Source organism: Mesoplodon densirostris, chromosome 8, assembly GCF_025265405.1.
Source record: "Mesoplodon densirostris isolate mMesDen1 chromosome 8, mMesDen1 primary haplotype, whole genome shotgun sequence".
Lineage (NCBI taxonomy): Eukaryota > Metazoa > Chordata > Mammalia > Artiodactyla > Ziphiidae > Mesoplodon > Mesoplodon densirostris.
The window spans coordinates 25,529,134-25,543,317 of record NC_082668.1 but is presented as its reverse complement, the minus strand read 5'-3'; the positions used below and the strand labels follow the sequence as shown (position 1 = coordinate 25,543,317).

At 35.5% G+C, this 14,184-nt stretch overlaps 1 pseudogene; it reads left to right on the top strand.

Moving 5' to 3' along the window:
* The first annotated feature begins 6,057 nt into the window (after window positions 1-6,057).
* Window positions 6,058-11,007, top strand: LOC132494709 (NAD-dependent protein deacetylase sirtuin-7-like; annotated as a pseudogene).
* Window positions 11,008-14,184: the final 3,177 nt, after the last annotated feature.

Genomic DNA, 14,184 nt, shown 5'->3' with positions numbered 1-14,184 from the left:
TTCCTAATATTTTTATAATAGTATTGCTTCTTTCTGAAGATAACTATGTCAAAATATTTCCTTCATTAAAAAAGTAAATCGGAGTTTCCGAAGCACGTTCTATATTTTAAAATTCATCTAAAGGGAATGACACTGACACTATGCTAGAACAGCCTACAGTACCCCCCAATATTTTGGCTTGCTGTCCAGAAAGCAATGGTTTATTTGAGTGTCTGCCTCTTTTGTGAAACTCTCATGTGTACTGTATGTTAACAATCATATATCCTTATTACACATTCCTATTATCTTTTTGTTTTGTTAGCACTTATCATGTGTGAGTATGTTTGCATATGTGCGTTTATGTGTGTGTATGAGAGAAAGAAAGTGGATGATCGAGAAGAGAAAGATCATAGGGGAAAGACTCTACCTTATTCATCCTATTTTCTAGACAATGATAACAACACTCAGGAAATGTTTGTCAAATGAATATTAATTTGGTAACAAAGTTAGAATTGTGCTATAAATTGCCTTTGAAATGTGGTAAACTCAGTTAAACAAATACTTCATTATACCTCTCTTCATTTAAATGAGCATGTAATTTTATTTAAAATGGTGGTGATTTTATGAGTCGTATTAATTTTCTTTGGTTTATCAAAAGTGCATATGTATCATTTCTACATTCATCCATTCATTGATTCAATAAATATGTATTCAGGACCTGCTATATACTCTGCTATATACTACACACATACTAGGCACTGAGGATATATTTTGATACTGAAATATTTAAATATATGAATTAAGTTCATCTTAACAATACCATATAAATCAATGTAATAAGGTAATAGTAATAAGGCTAATTTCACTATAGGCTAGATCTATATCAGAAATATGATTCTTTAACATGGAGCAGGCATATTTTTTAAAACAAGATGAATGATCAGTTAAGTTATATTTCAGTTAAAATTATTGGTTTTATGTAGACTAATTTCTGGTAAACTCTTTTTATGTATACCAGCTAATTATACTAATAATATTATATTAATAACAATAAAACACTAATTTTATATAAATTATTCACAGAAATTCATTTATTTCATTATATAAATTATCTATATAAATAATTTTATATAAATTATTTATTGAGCATCTATCAGTGTGCCAGACACAGAGGATACAAAAGTGAACAAGCAAGTCAGAAATTCCTGATCTTAAGAAGCTTACATCTAGGGAGATAGATGAAAATAAAAGATAAATACACACATTATATAGCATGATATAGTAATATATACTATGGAGGAAAACTGAGAGAAGAGGAATATGGGTTGAAATTTTAAATAGGGTGGCATACGGAAGGCCTCACTGGGAAAGTAGCATTTGTGTAAAAACCTAAAGCAAGAGGAAAATTATTCTTACAGCTGTGAGAGAGAAGCACAATCCACACCAAGGGAACAGCAGGTAAAGACCTTCAGGCAGAAACAAGGTTGGTTCGTTCAAAAATCAATGATTAGGCTGCTACAGCTGGAGGTGAGTGAAGGAGGAGGAAAGGCAATAAGAGAATTCAAAAACATAATGGAGTGTGGGTGTCATAGGAACTTGGAGACCTCTGCAAAGATTTTGACTTTGTGTATGAGATGGAAGGCACTGGGAAATTTTGAAAAGAGGAATGACATGATCTGAACAACTTTTAACAAACCACTCTGTTACTTTGGAAAATATGAAAACATTGTGCACATTTTGACATCACAGACCACATTAGTACCCATGAAAACAACACACTAGTAATTAAAATCCTTTCTGAAATCTCAGAGCCTAAACACGTTACTAATTCAATCTAGCCTCCGTCCACTTCATATCTGTTTGGAAGAAGGTAATAAATCACTAATGAACCAGCTGGATATTTCTGAACTTTATATGTCACTCAGGTCACAGAAAGATATCATTATCTTAATCTCCAATCCTGCCTACTATCAGGAAATGGAAAAATGAGTTTGGGGAAAGTAAGAAATTCTTTCTAAATAAATGACCAGTGACATTCAAAAGGCCAGTCACATTATTGACAGATTATTTGTTTTATTATTCATCCTTTTGGATAGTTAAATATTATCTGATTTATCAAAGGTTAGCCAAACATAAATCTCTAAAATGATAATGATTATCAACATAAAATGTCAAGTTTTAATGTTTTAAAACTTGCATAAATTAAGCAATCTATAAAATCTATTCAGATCTATTTTTTTCTATTTTTACAAAATAAGTTAGTAACTGATTTTACAACCAATGATATCTCATCTTTGGAGTATTTTGCCTCCTAATTACTAAGGATTCTGGTAAATTACTGGTAAAGTAAATTATTTTTTCACATTAATAATTAGAAATTGTCATCCAAATGAAGCAAAAGACTCTTTCATTTTTTTCTTTCTAATTTTTTTTTTTTTTTTACAAAATGTTAACTTTTTTGTTTCTAAATCAAATATATAATTTTTCCGTTTGGCTGTGCTTGGATAAAGAAATGTAAATCAAAGTCTCCCTTGACTATAAGTATCTATGATTGGCTTCCAGAGATAACATCAGCAACCAACGGTTACACAATTCTAAACCTTTCTGTCTCTCCCAGAATATCATTTATTTGTAAAATTTTACACAAATCATGTCTCCGTATTTGTATTTCTACCTTTATTTCTAGCCAAAGCAGAAAAAAACTGTAGGTTTTTGAAATTTCTCTTTCTCAGTCAACAACAGGAAATCACTTTATAATGCAAATATAAATTATTTTAAGCAAGTTCTAATTTTAAGTTATCAATTTTTATCTTGTTAGTGAAAACTGTGCCATTTACCTTCTGAATTCAAAAAAAATCCTCAAGTGTTGAAATTTAAACCAATGCCTGCAAACTAACTCCATTCAGTTATCAAATACCATAGTTTTTATTTGTCATAAGCCTCATTACATGTCAGTAATAACAAATGGCATTGTCTTCTCTTATTAAAAAAACCAATTTGATAGCAACATGAATCAAAAAGTTAGAATAGACAGTTATTCATAGGACATCAATAACCACTTTTTAAAATCAAAATATGTGGTTAGAATTTTTTTGAAACTGAGTTGTTATATAACATTTTAATCTGATGTCAAATGCCATTGTTAAAGAGTTTCATGAATACTACTCCTAAAGCAAAAGAGGAAAGACTGTTCTAGTTTCTTCAAGACTCCTAATGTATGGGAGAGAATTTCCTCTTGTGAGTTCCTACTATACCCATGTTAATTTTATTAATATTTTTATAATCAGTGGTTCTGACTTCTCATAAGTTTGTTGGTTACAGCACTGAACTAATGATTTGAAAATTCATTCAGTTTTCATATGGTCCTAATTCCACAGACCTATTTTACGGTAACAGGCTGTCAATGTAACCCTGGCCACTTATCACACAGCTATCGTGTATACCACTGCAACCTCAGCACCTAGCACAGGATCTGACACAAGCCAGGGAGATGGGTAATTGGAGGTAGTCAAATAATTCTTAAGAGAGGGATACCACTAAAGTCAAAGTGTCTGGGTTCACATCTTGGGATTGCCTTTCTGACTCTGTGTCCTTAATCAAATTACTTAGATACAGTTATAAAATGGTTTTATGTTTGTAATTATTGCATGGGGTTAAATGAGGCACTACATGTATTTGGCAGTGAACTTTTTATGTTATACATTAAATTTTTAAAAAGAAACAAATAACTGAGGATGGCTTATACCTAATGCCACATACTTTCACCCACATGCCTTATGAACTATCTCTATGTTCTGTTCTTAAAAGTTCTTTTATTACAGTTTTAAGGAATCATAAGTAGCATGATCATGCATACTATGGTTTGCAATTCACCACGTTTTTTTTTCTGACAAGTACTGAAAAAAAACTCTTTAATAAGATTTTCATAAGTACAATTAAGTACAGTGATATTTATAAATGCCTATTCTGCAAGAGTTTCTAAAATGGAATTGGGTATAAACATATTCTAGAAAAGTAATCTCTTCAAATTCTTTCATTCTGTTCTTATTAAAATGATCAGTGATGGCATAATAAAACTTTTGTCAAGAATAAAAGATTGCCATAAAAAATCCTTGTGATAAGAGCTAGAATAAGAGAAATGTAGCCAATTCGGTCACATTAAAGAGATAAAAGACAGTGGAGTCAATTTGAACAATGATAGCAGATCATGATTTATATTAAAAAGACTTTTTCAATTAATGGAATAATCTGTTTGTTTTCCAGTGAACAATTCTATGTATTTGAAATGGTAGCATCTGTTCTCATATGATAATATATGAAAAAAGGGAAATTAACTTGTCTTTAACCATGTGCTATAAAACATATTAGTTATGAATTCAAAGAATCATGAAACATTATTTCAACTGAAGTGGAATCAGATCTAAGTTTGTTAATGTTATTCATGCTATATTAAATATAGGATAATAAGAACAAGTTTAAGACCTGAAACATTTTTTTAGGGATTCTTTGGGATAAGACTGCTTATATATAATGTCATAAACAAATTACATAGTTATAAAACAGCATAGACTTTGTAATATGACAGACTGAGTCTTGCAACTTATTACTTTTCTGATCTGGACAAGTTACTTGAACTTTTTACATCTAATCTCATCTATAAAATGGATAGAATTTTACCTGCTTAAAGGAGACAAAATTTTATCTAACAGAGGAGGTCATCTACTCAAAGAGTTTAGACTAGAACCTAACTTTGTATCATATAAGGATGCGTAAGTTCCTTTCTTTCATCCTGCCATTCTTTTCTACTTTATGAATAGTTTTACCTTTTTTTTTGAAATTTACACAATTAGGTGAAAGATTAAATCAGACTGTATTAATCAAAAGCATACACTTCTTTAAAATTGAGTTTCAGAGGTTAATATATATTATTGTAAACTATATTGCAAAAAAGTAGCTACTTGATGAAAGGATTTATTTATTTATTTATTTATTTATTCAATTTATGGCTGTGTTGGGTCTCCGTTGCTGCACACAGGATTTCTCTAGTCGCGGCGAGCAGGGGCTACTCTTTGTTGCAGTGCACGGGCTTCTCATTGCAGTGGCTTCTCTTGTTGTGGAGCACGGGCTCTAGGTGCGTGGGCTTCAGTAGTTATGGCACATGCACTCAGTAGTTGTGGCTTGTGGTGTCTAGAGCTCAGGCTTAGTAGTTGTGGTGCACAGATTTAGTTGCTCCGCGGCATGTGGGATCTTCCCGGACCAGGGCTCGAACCCGTGTCCCCTGCATTGGCAGGCGGATTCTTAACCACTGCACCACCAGGGAAGTCCTGAAAGGATTTAAATATTTGCTTATTTTGTGCTATATGATCTCTTCTCTTACGGTCTATATCACCCTTATTTAAAGAATATTTATAAAGCTTGAAAACAGAAAAAAAGAACTGGTTAAAGATGAGCATCTTGTACATGCCAGGCATGTTTCTGACTTAGCATCTCCGTCCGGTGTTCCTTCTGCCTGGATTGTGCTTCCCTCTTATATCTACAAGGCTATAATTCCTTCTCTTTCTTTAGGCTTTCATTCAAAAGTCACTTTTTCAGTGATGCCTTCCACGTATCACCTTATTTAAAATTCCAGGATACTCTCTCATTGGTTTTTCTCCGTGGTACATACTACTATAACATATTATATAATATGCTTAATTATCTTGGAGAAAGATTTCATAGAAGAAAAGAGACCTGGAAAAGGAGAGACAAATTTTGAAATATATAAAAATGGCTAAGGCAAGAGCTTATACTGGAATAGAATACAACTGATATTTAGAAGAAGAGGAAAGGAATAATGATGATAAGGAAGACACTTCAGTAGTCTTGAAATGCAACATAAGAAACATGGATTTCATATGGAGATGTTGAGAGTGTTATTGGATGGTTAGAGGCAGTGAGAATTCAAAACACTAAGAAGGTGAGCTTTACTGCTTACTGAGTTTATCAGGGAAGGAGATAGACATCTTAAAGAGAAACTGCCAAAATATGCCAGTAACAGTTGCATCACTCTGAACAATACTATAACACTTCTGGCGTTACATGCTGGTAACTGCTTATCTAAAGGGAAATATATATATATATATATATATATATATATATATATATATATATATATATATATATATGTATGTATTTTTCTGTATCATAATTTCTTAATTAGATGGACAATAAGTAACTAAATATATAGTTTAAGGAACTTTATTCATTTTCATTCTTTTATACTTTAAGGAAACTATGGAAGTAGAGTTTCAAAATAATTTTAACTCAGAAAAACACTCTCCTGATGTATTTTATTGGATTAAATTTAAATCCACATGTATATCAGAACATACAATAAGCATTTTAGATGTTTCCATTTTCTTAACTTTAATAGCATCTGTGCTATATTGGAGACTTTCTGACTCCATAATTTCTTTACATGAAGATTCATAATCCTTTCTATGAAAATAAAATTGTTGTCACAGACACTTGAAATGTTCAACTTAGATGAGTTCTCTGTATTTTCTGCATATGAAAATTTTCCTTATTTAATAACAATACAGACTGTATGTTGAGATATTAAACGTAACCATTTTTAAATGCCTATTACATATTTCATCTTAGTGTGCATATGCTATTTATTTGATATCAAAAGAAACTGTTACAAACTCATTATGAAAATGGCTACTCTACATATATTTTCCCAAAATGTATTATAACTTTTATTTTTCCTGCTACCTTAGAGAAAAGAGTGTTTTATGATATTTCCCCAGTATTCTATAGCAAGTACTTTTTTTCCCATTTACTTTTAGGAATGCAGTAGAAACTAAAGGTTCAGAGAGTACAGTTGTTATTATAACCACTTGTTGAAACTCTGACTTTCTCACTTATTATTGGTGCTATGGACCAAATTGGCCTCTCCCTCCCCAGGAGTCATATGCTGAAGCCCTAACCCCTCAATATGACTGTATTTGGACACAGGCCTATAAGGAGTATAAGGAAGTAATAGATTAAATGAGGTCATTAGGGAGGGGCACTGATCCCTTAGAATTAGATCCCTTAGAATAGTGATTTTATTAAAAAAACACACCAGAGAGAGAGAGCCCTTCCTCTCTCTCTCTCCACTATGTGAGGACAGAACAATAAGAAAGACTACAAGAAGCCAGGAAGAGAACTTTCACCAGAAAGCAACCATACTGGCATATTTATCTTGCACTTCCAGCTTCCAGAGGTTGTTTCATTGCAACCTCTCAATCTATTTATCATTTTGTACTGGACATCTTCTTTCCTAATGAATAATAAAATATTGAGTATGATTCTAAATGAAATCATTATAGCCCATATTAAAATTAAAAGTTGGTTTTCAACATAATTTTTTTTAATAACAAGAGCTTGTCCTACTAAATGCACACTGTTTTCTTTTACAGATACTAAATGGTGGTAAGGGAATTTTATGGGTCAATAAGTTTGCTGTTTCCCACCCAATACTCCAGACTGAAGAGAAGACATCTCTCCCCTCAGCAAACCAAGCAAACAGCCTGTTTGCCTTGCCTCTTACTCGAATGACCCAACTTGTTTTCCAGCAACAGATTGTGAGTATAGAGACAGAATAGAAAGGAAGGTAAGCGTAGAAAAAGTAATTGCCTCAGAAAGCTCATTTAGGCTGTGACTATAAGGACATAATCAACATTCTTTGAAGGCCTTACACCTATTCTCATTCACTTATTTGCTCCACCTTCTTTATGTCATTCTAGGCCATCATCAGTTACTGCTTGTACTAACTAGCTTCTATGAGTACCTCTTCCTCTAATCTTTACCAAACTTCCATTCATCCCTCAAATATCCATTTAAGCACTACTTCTGGTAGAAGCCTTCCCTGGAGAGGACAAACACACACACACCATACACACATACTCAAAGTCAGGTGCTCATGACAATTTCTTACCTAGCACCTTGTGCTGCTGAATACTTAACATTCTCAGTTGCAATTAATGTCGGCCTTCTCTGAAAGACCAAGACTGCACCTTCCTGATCACTCTGTCCTTAGTGATTAGCTAAGAGCCAGGCATATAGTTGACACTTTATAATACAGTATTCATGATTCACTCATTGAACGAATTAATAAAACATACTTGTGGAGGAGAATGGGGGTACAAACAGTAATAGTTCCACATTCTATGCATGAGGGCTTAGTGGTGAACTGTTGTCTCAGAAATGAGTAGAAATTCAACAGGAACTCTAATGAGTTGTACGATCATAAGAGAGCAGTTGTCTTTTTTTTTGTTTTTGTTTTTGTTTTTGTTTTTGCGGTACGCGGGCCTCTCACTGCTGTGGCCTCTCCCATTGCAGAGCACAGGCTCCGGATGCGCAGGCTCAGCGCCCATGGCTCACGGGCCCAGCCGCTCCGCAGCATGTGGGATCTTCCCAGACCGGGGCACAAACCCGTGTCCCCTGCATCGGCAGGATGACTCTCAACCACTGTGCCACCAGGGAAGCCCAGAGAGCAGTTTTAAAAGTCGATTTTATGTGTTTGCAGGAACAGATGAAAGATACTGGAATAGTGCAAAGCCCTCTCATATTATACCAAAGCACTGACATGGGACCTGCATAATTTGAAAATGTTTATATTTTTCTAGCAACTGATATGAGTAAAAGCCTAGAGTAATTGTGTGAAAAATACAAATATAAATGCATTCATTCAATTTCTCAAGTAAATATAATTTTGCTGAGCAAATGGCAAGATTTCCTTAAGGCAGGATGATAGGAGGGGAAGGGCAGGGAGGGACAGATTGGGAGTTTGGGATTGACATGTATATACTGCTATATTTAAAATGAATAACCAACAAGGACCTACCATATAACACAGGGAATTCTGCTCAATATTACATAACAACCTAAATAGGAAAATAATTTGAAAAAGAATAGATACATGTATAACTAAATCACTTTGCTGTACACATGAAACTATCACAATATTGTTAATCAATTATACTCCAATATAAAATTAAAAGTTTTAAAAAAACAGGATGATAAGGATAATCACTAGCCTCCATCTTGCTTGATACTGTAACTTCATAACCATATTTAGTAAAATCTACAGGCTGTTTATTTGCTTTCCATTTAATTATTAACCTCAGAACTTCAAATAAGGTCTCCAGACCAGAAGGCCATGGGAGTGGCCTATCAACAAAGAATTCAGTTTTTTGAGAGTTTTTTCATGAATCAGTGTTGAATTCTGTCAAATGCTTTCCCTGCACCTATTGAGATTATCGTTTAATTTTTATCCTTTATTTTATTAACATGGTATATCGTATTGATTGATTTGTAGATGTTGAACTATCCTTGTATCCCTGGAATAAATTTCACTTGGTCATGGTGAATGATCCTTTTAATGTATTGTTGAATTTTTTTTGCTAATATTTTGTTGAGGATTTTAGCATCTATGTTCACCAGGGATATTAGCCTATAATTTTCTTGTGGTGTACTTGTCTGGATTTGGATCAGGGAAATGCTGGCCTTGCTAAATGAGTTTGGAAATGTTCCCTCCTCTTCTATTTCTGAGATTTTGAGAAGGACTGCTATGGATAGAAACTCATGCAGGGTTTCTATGTCATAGTCTGGAGGTAGGTTTCTTCTTGTATTATGGTGAGGTACATTCCCTCTACACCCAGTTTGTCACTGCCCTCCATTGATATCAGACAGTCTGGGTCTGCCACAAGTGTGATTCCCAGCTCTGGGACACAACTCTGCACTTTGGGAATAGGGGGGCCCTGGGGAAGCCTCCAAACTCGGAGTTGGCCACCAACACTGCAGCAAGGCAGACACAATCCTGTGTTTAGGTTCCAGCTTAAAGATTCTAAAAATATATCCTTGCCTCTAGGGTATGACTAAGCCTCCTAGCTGGAGGTCAATATTCTATATTGTGAACTTTCAGTGGACCCTGAAGGATGACTGGGCTGCCCTGAAACTCCATGGGAAATGTGATGACATCATGCAGCTCTCTTGGACAAGCTGAGCCTGGATATCTCCTTCTACAGCAGGTGGCAAAACTCCATCTTCTGCCAGGCAACTGCCCTGTATGTGGATGAAGAAAAAGTCGTACAGAAGCAGAGAGGAGGCTCTGCCTGGGGAACAGGGCCCCTCATCTGACTCTGCCCCCATTCTAGGGAGCTAGTTTGGCAGGGGCTGCACCAAATGCACAAAAGAAAGAAACATAACCTCATGTTTGATGAAGAAAAACAATGGGCAATTTCCATATGGCCAGAACTCTCATTCACAGGTAAGTATTATCTTGAAGGCCAGGGTTGCCCTCATGGGATCTACTAAGAAATCTTTAGGGGTGACACTACCACTGTGATGTTTTAAGTCACTTGTCTCTGCTTGTAGAGAAACATTTTGCACTGCTGTGATTGTCCTCTGATATGGGTTTGACTGTTGAAGACACTTCCCACCTATGTAGGCTCTATAAAAGGAGGTAGCTGTGACACCTTTCTGTGAGAAGAGAACACAGGAAGTTATCCCAGACCTGGCTGGCCAAGAGGAGCACATTAATCATTCACTGGTCTAGTCTCAGGAACTTCAATGTTATTTCTACTACTTCTTGCTAAAAATGTTAACTTTATAGAAAATTATTTTCTGTGTTTGGTATGTGACAAAGGGTTGGTTTTGAGTCTTGGCTCTAAGCAGATCTTTTTATTCTTCTTAAACATTTCTGCACTGTCAGAAAAAAAAAAAGTGTAGAACATACCTCTATACCAAGCTGGATACAGAGTGAATACTTCAACATAATAAAAGCCATATGACAAGCCAGCAGTAAATATCATTTTCAATTGTGAAAAGCTGGAAGCTTTTCCTCCAAGATAAGGAAAAAGAAAGGATGTACACTCTTGCCACTTTTATTCAACATAGTACTGGAATTATGAGGTGGAGCAATTAGGCAACACAAAGAAACAAAAGAAATCTAAATTGGAAAGTAAGAACTAAAACTGTTTCTATTTGCAGATGACATAATACTGCATGTAGAGAAAACACTAAAGACTCCACACACACACACACACACACACACACACACACACACACACACACACAAATAGTAGAACTAATCAACAAATTCAGTAAAGTTGAAGGAGACAAGATCAATATATAAAAATCAGCTGTATTTCCATAAACCAATAATAAGTTATCATAAAGAGAAATTAAGAAAACAATCCCATTTATAATCGCAGCAAAAGGAATAACACACCAGGCTTCCCTGGTGGCGCAGTGGTTGAGAGTCCGCCTGCCGCTGGGGGGGACGTGGGTTCATGACCTGGTCTGGGAGGATCCCACATGGCCGTGGAGTGGCTGGGCCCGTGAGCCATGGCCGCTGGGCCTGCATGTCCTGAGCCTTTGCTCCAGGGTGGGAGAGGCCACAGCAGTGAGAAGCCCGCATACCGCAAAAAAAAAAAAAAAAAAAAAAAAAAACAGAATAAAATACCTAGGAATAAACTTAACCAAGGTGGTGAAAAAACTGTTTACTGAAAACTGTAAGACATTGATGAAGAAATTGAAAAAGACTCAAATTAATGTAAAGATAGTCCATGCTCATGGATTAGAATTAATATTGCTAAAATGTCCACACTACCCAAAACAATCTACAGATTCAAACATAGATGATGATAACAATCTCAATCAAAATTCCAATGGCATTTTTCACAGAAATAGAACAAACAATTCTAAAATTTATATGGAAACACAAAAGACCCGGAATAGCAAATGCAATCTTGAGAGAGAAGAACAAAGCTAGAGGCATCATACTCCCTAATTTCAAACTACACTACAAAGCTATAGTAATCAAAGCAATATGGTATTGGTATAAAAACAGGTACATAGATCAATGTAATAGACTAGAGAATCCAGAAATAAGCCTACACATAAACTGTCAATAAATTTATGACAAAGAGCCAAGAATATAAAATGGGGAAAAGATAATCTCTTCAATAAATGGTATTGGGAAAACTGAAAAGCCACATGGAATAGAATGAAACTAGATCCCTATCTTATACCAAACACAAATATCAACTCAAAATGAATTAAAGATTTGAATGTAAGACCTCAAACCATAAAACTCCTAGAAGAAAGCATAGAGGGTAAGTTCCTTGACATTAGTCTTAGCAATGAGTTTTTGATTTGACACCAAAAGCAAAGACAACAAAAATAAACAAGTAAGACTACATCAAACTAAGAAACTTCTGCATAGCAAAGAAAACAAACAACAAAATAAAAAGGCTATGAATGGGAGAAAAATATCAGCAAACATGTAAGTGATAAGGAGTTAATATCCAAAATATATAAAGAATTAATGCAGTTCAATAGAAAAACAAAACAAAAACAGACAATCCAATTAAAAAATGGGCAAATGATCTGAATAGGCATTTTTTTTTCCAAAAAAGACATATGAATGGCCAACAGGTACATGAAAAGGTGCCCAGTATCACTAATCACCAGGAAAACACAAATCAAAATCACAATGAGGGCTTCCCTGGTGGCACAGTGGTTGAGAGTCCGCCTGCCGATGCAGGGGACACGCGTTCGTGCCCTGGTCCGGGAAGATACCACATGCTGCGGAGCGGCTGGACCTGTGAGCCATGGCCACTGAGCCTGCATGTCCGGAGCCTGTGCTCCACAACAGGAAAGACCACAGCAGTGAGAGGCCCGCATACCACAAAAAAAATAATAATAATAAAATAGAACACAATGAGATATCACCTCACTGAAACCTGTAACACGAGTTGGTGAAGATGAGAAAAGGGAACCCTTGTACACTGTTGGTGAGAATGTAAATTGGTTCAGCCTGTCTGGAAAATAATATGGAGATTCTTCAAAATATTAAAAATAGAACTACCATAGGATCCAGCAATTCTATTTCTGGCTATATATCGTAAGGAAATGAAAACAAGTTATCTACACTCACATGTTCACTGAAGCATTATTCACAATTGCCAAGATATGGAAGCCACCTATGTTTCCATCAATGGGTGAATAGATAAAGAAGACAGGTAGAATCAGCAGCCATCTTGGTTATCAGATTGGCTGTCACAGTATCATAGTGCTTGTGTTCAAATGACACTCATTTACTTAATAACAGTGCCAAAACACTAGAATACTGATTCTGGTAATTCGAATATGTCAAAAAGAAGTTGTAAAGTGCTTCCTTTAAGTGAAAAGGTGACTTAATAAGGAAACAGAAATCGTATGGCACGGTTGCTAAGACCTATGGAGATTCCTACCCAAAAACTCTGAATGAAGCTTACAGTTTCTCTTCTGATCAGGGTGGCCGTGGGGTTGACAGGGTCTTGGTGCCCTGGCCAGGTGTCAGGCTTGTGCCCCTGAGGTGGGAGAGCCGAGTTCAGGACATTGGTCCACCAGAGACCTCCCAGTTCCACATATATCTAATGGTGAAAGATCTCCCAGAGATCTCCATCTCAATGCTAAGACCTGGCTCCACTCAACAACCAGCAAGCTCCAGAGCTGAACACCCTATGCCAAATGAGTAGCAAGAAAGGAACACAACCCCACCCATTAGCAGAGAGGCTGCCTAAAATAATAAGGTCACAGACACCCCAAAACACACCAGCAGATGCAATCCTGCCAACCAGAAAGACAAGATCAAGCCTCATCCAACAGAATACAGGCACCAGTCTCCTCCACCAGGAAGCCTACACAACCCACTGAACCAATCATAACCACTGAGGGCAGACACAAAAAACAAGGGGAACTATGAACCTGCAGCCTGCAAAAAGAAAACCCAAAGCACAGTAAGTTAAGCAAAATGAGAAGACAGAGAAACACACAGCAGATGAAGGAGCAAGGTAAAAACCCACCAGATAAAACAAATAAGAGGAAATAAGCAGTCTATCTGAAAAAGATTTCAGGGTAATGATAGTAAAGATGATCCAAAATCTTGGAAATAGAATAGAGAAAATACAGGAAACGTTTAACAAGGAACTAGGAGAACAAAAGAGCAAACAAACAATGATGAACAACACAATAAATGAAATTAAAAATTCTCAGCAAGGAATCAATAGCAGAGTAACTGAGGCAGAATAACATATAAGTGACCTGGAAGATAAAAGAGTGGAAATAACTACCACAGAGCAGAATAAAGAAAAAAATAATGAAAAGAATTGAGGACAGTCTCAGAGACCT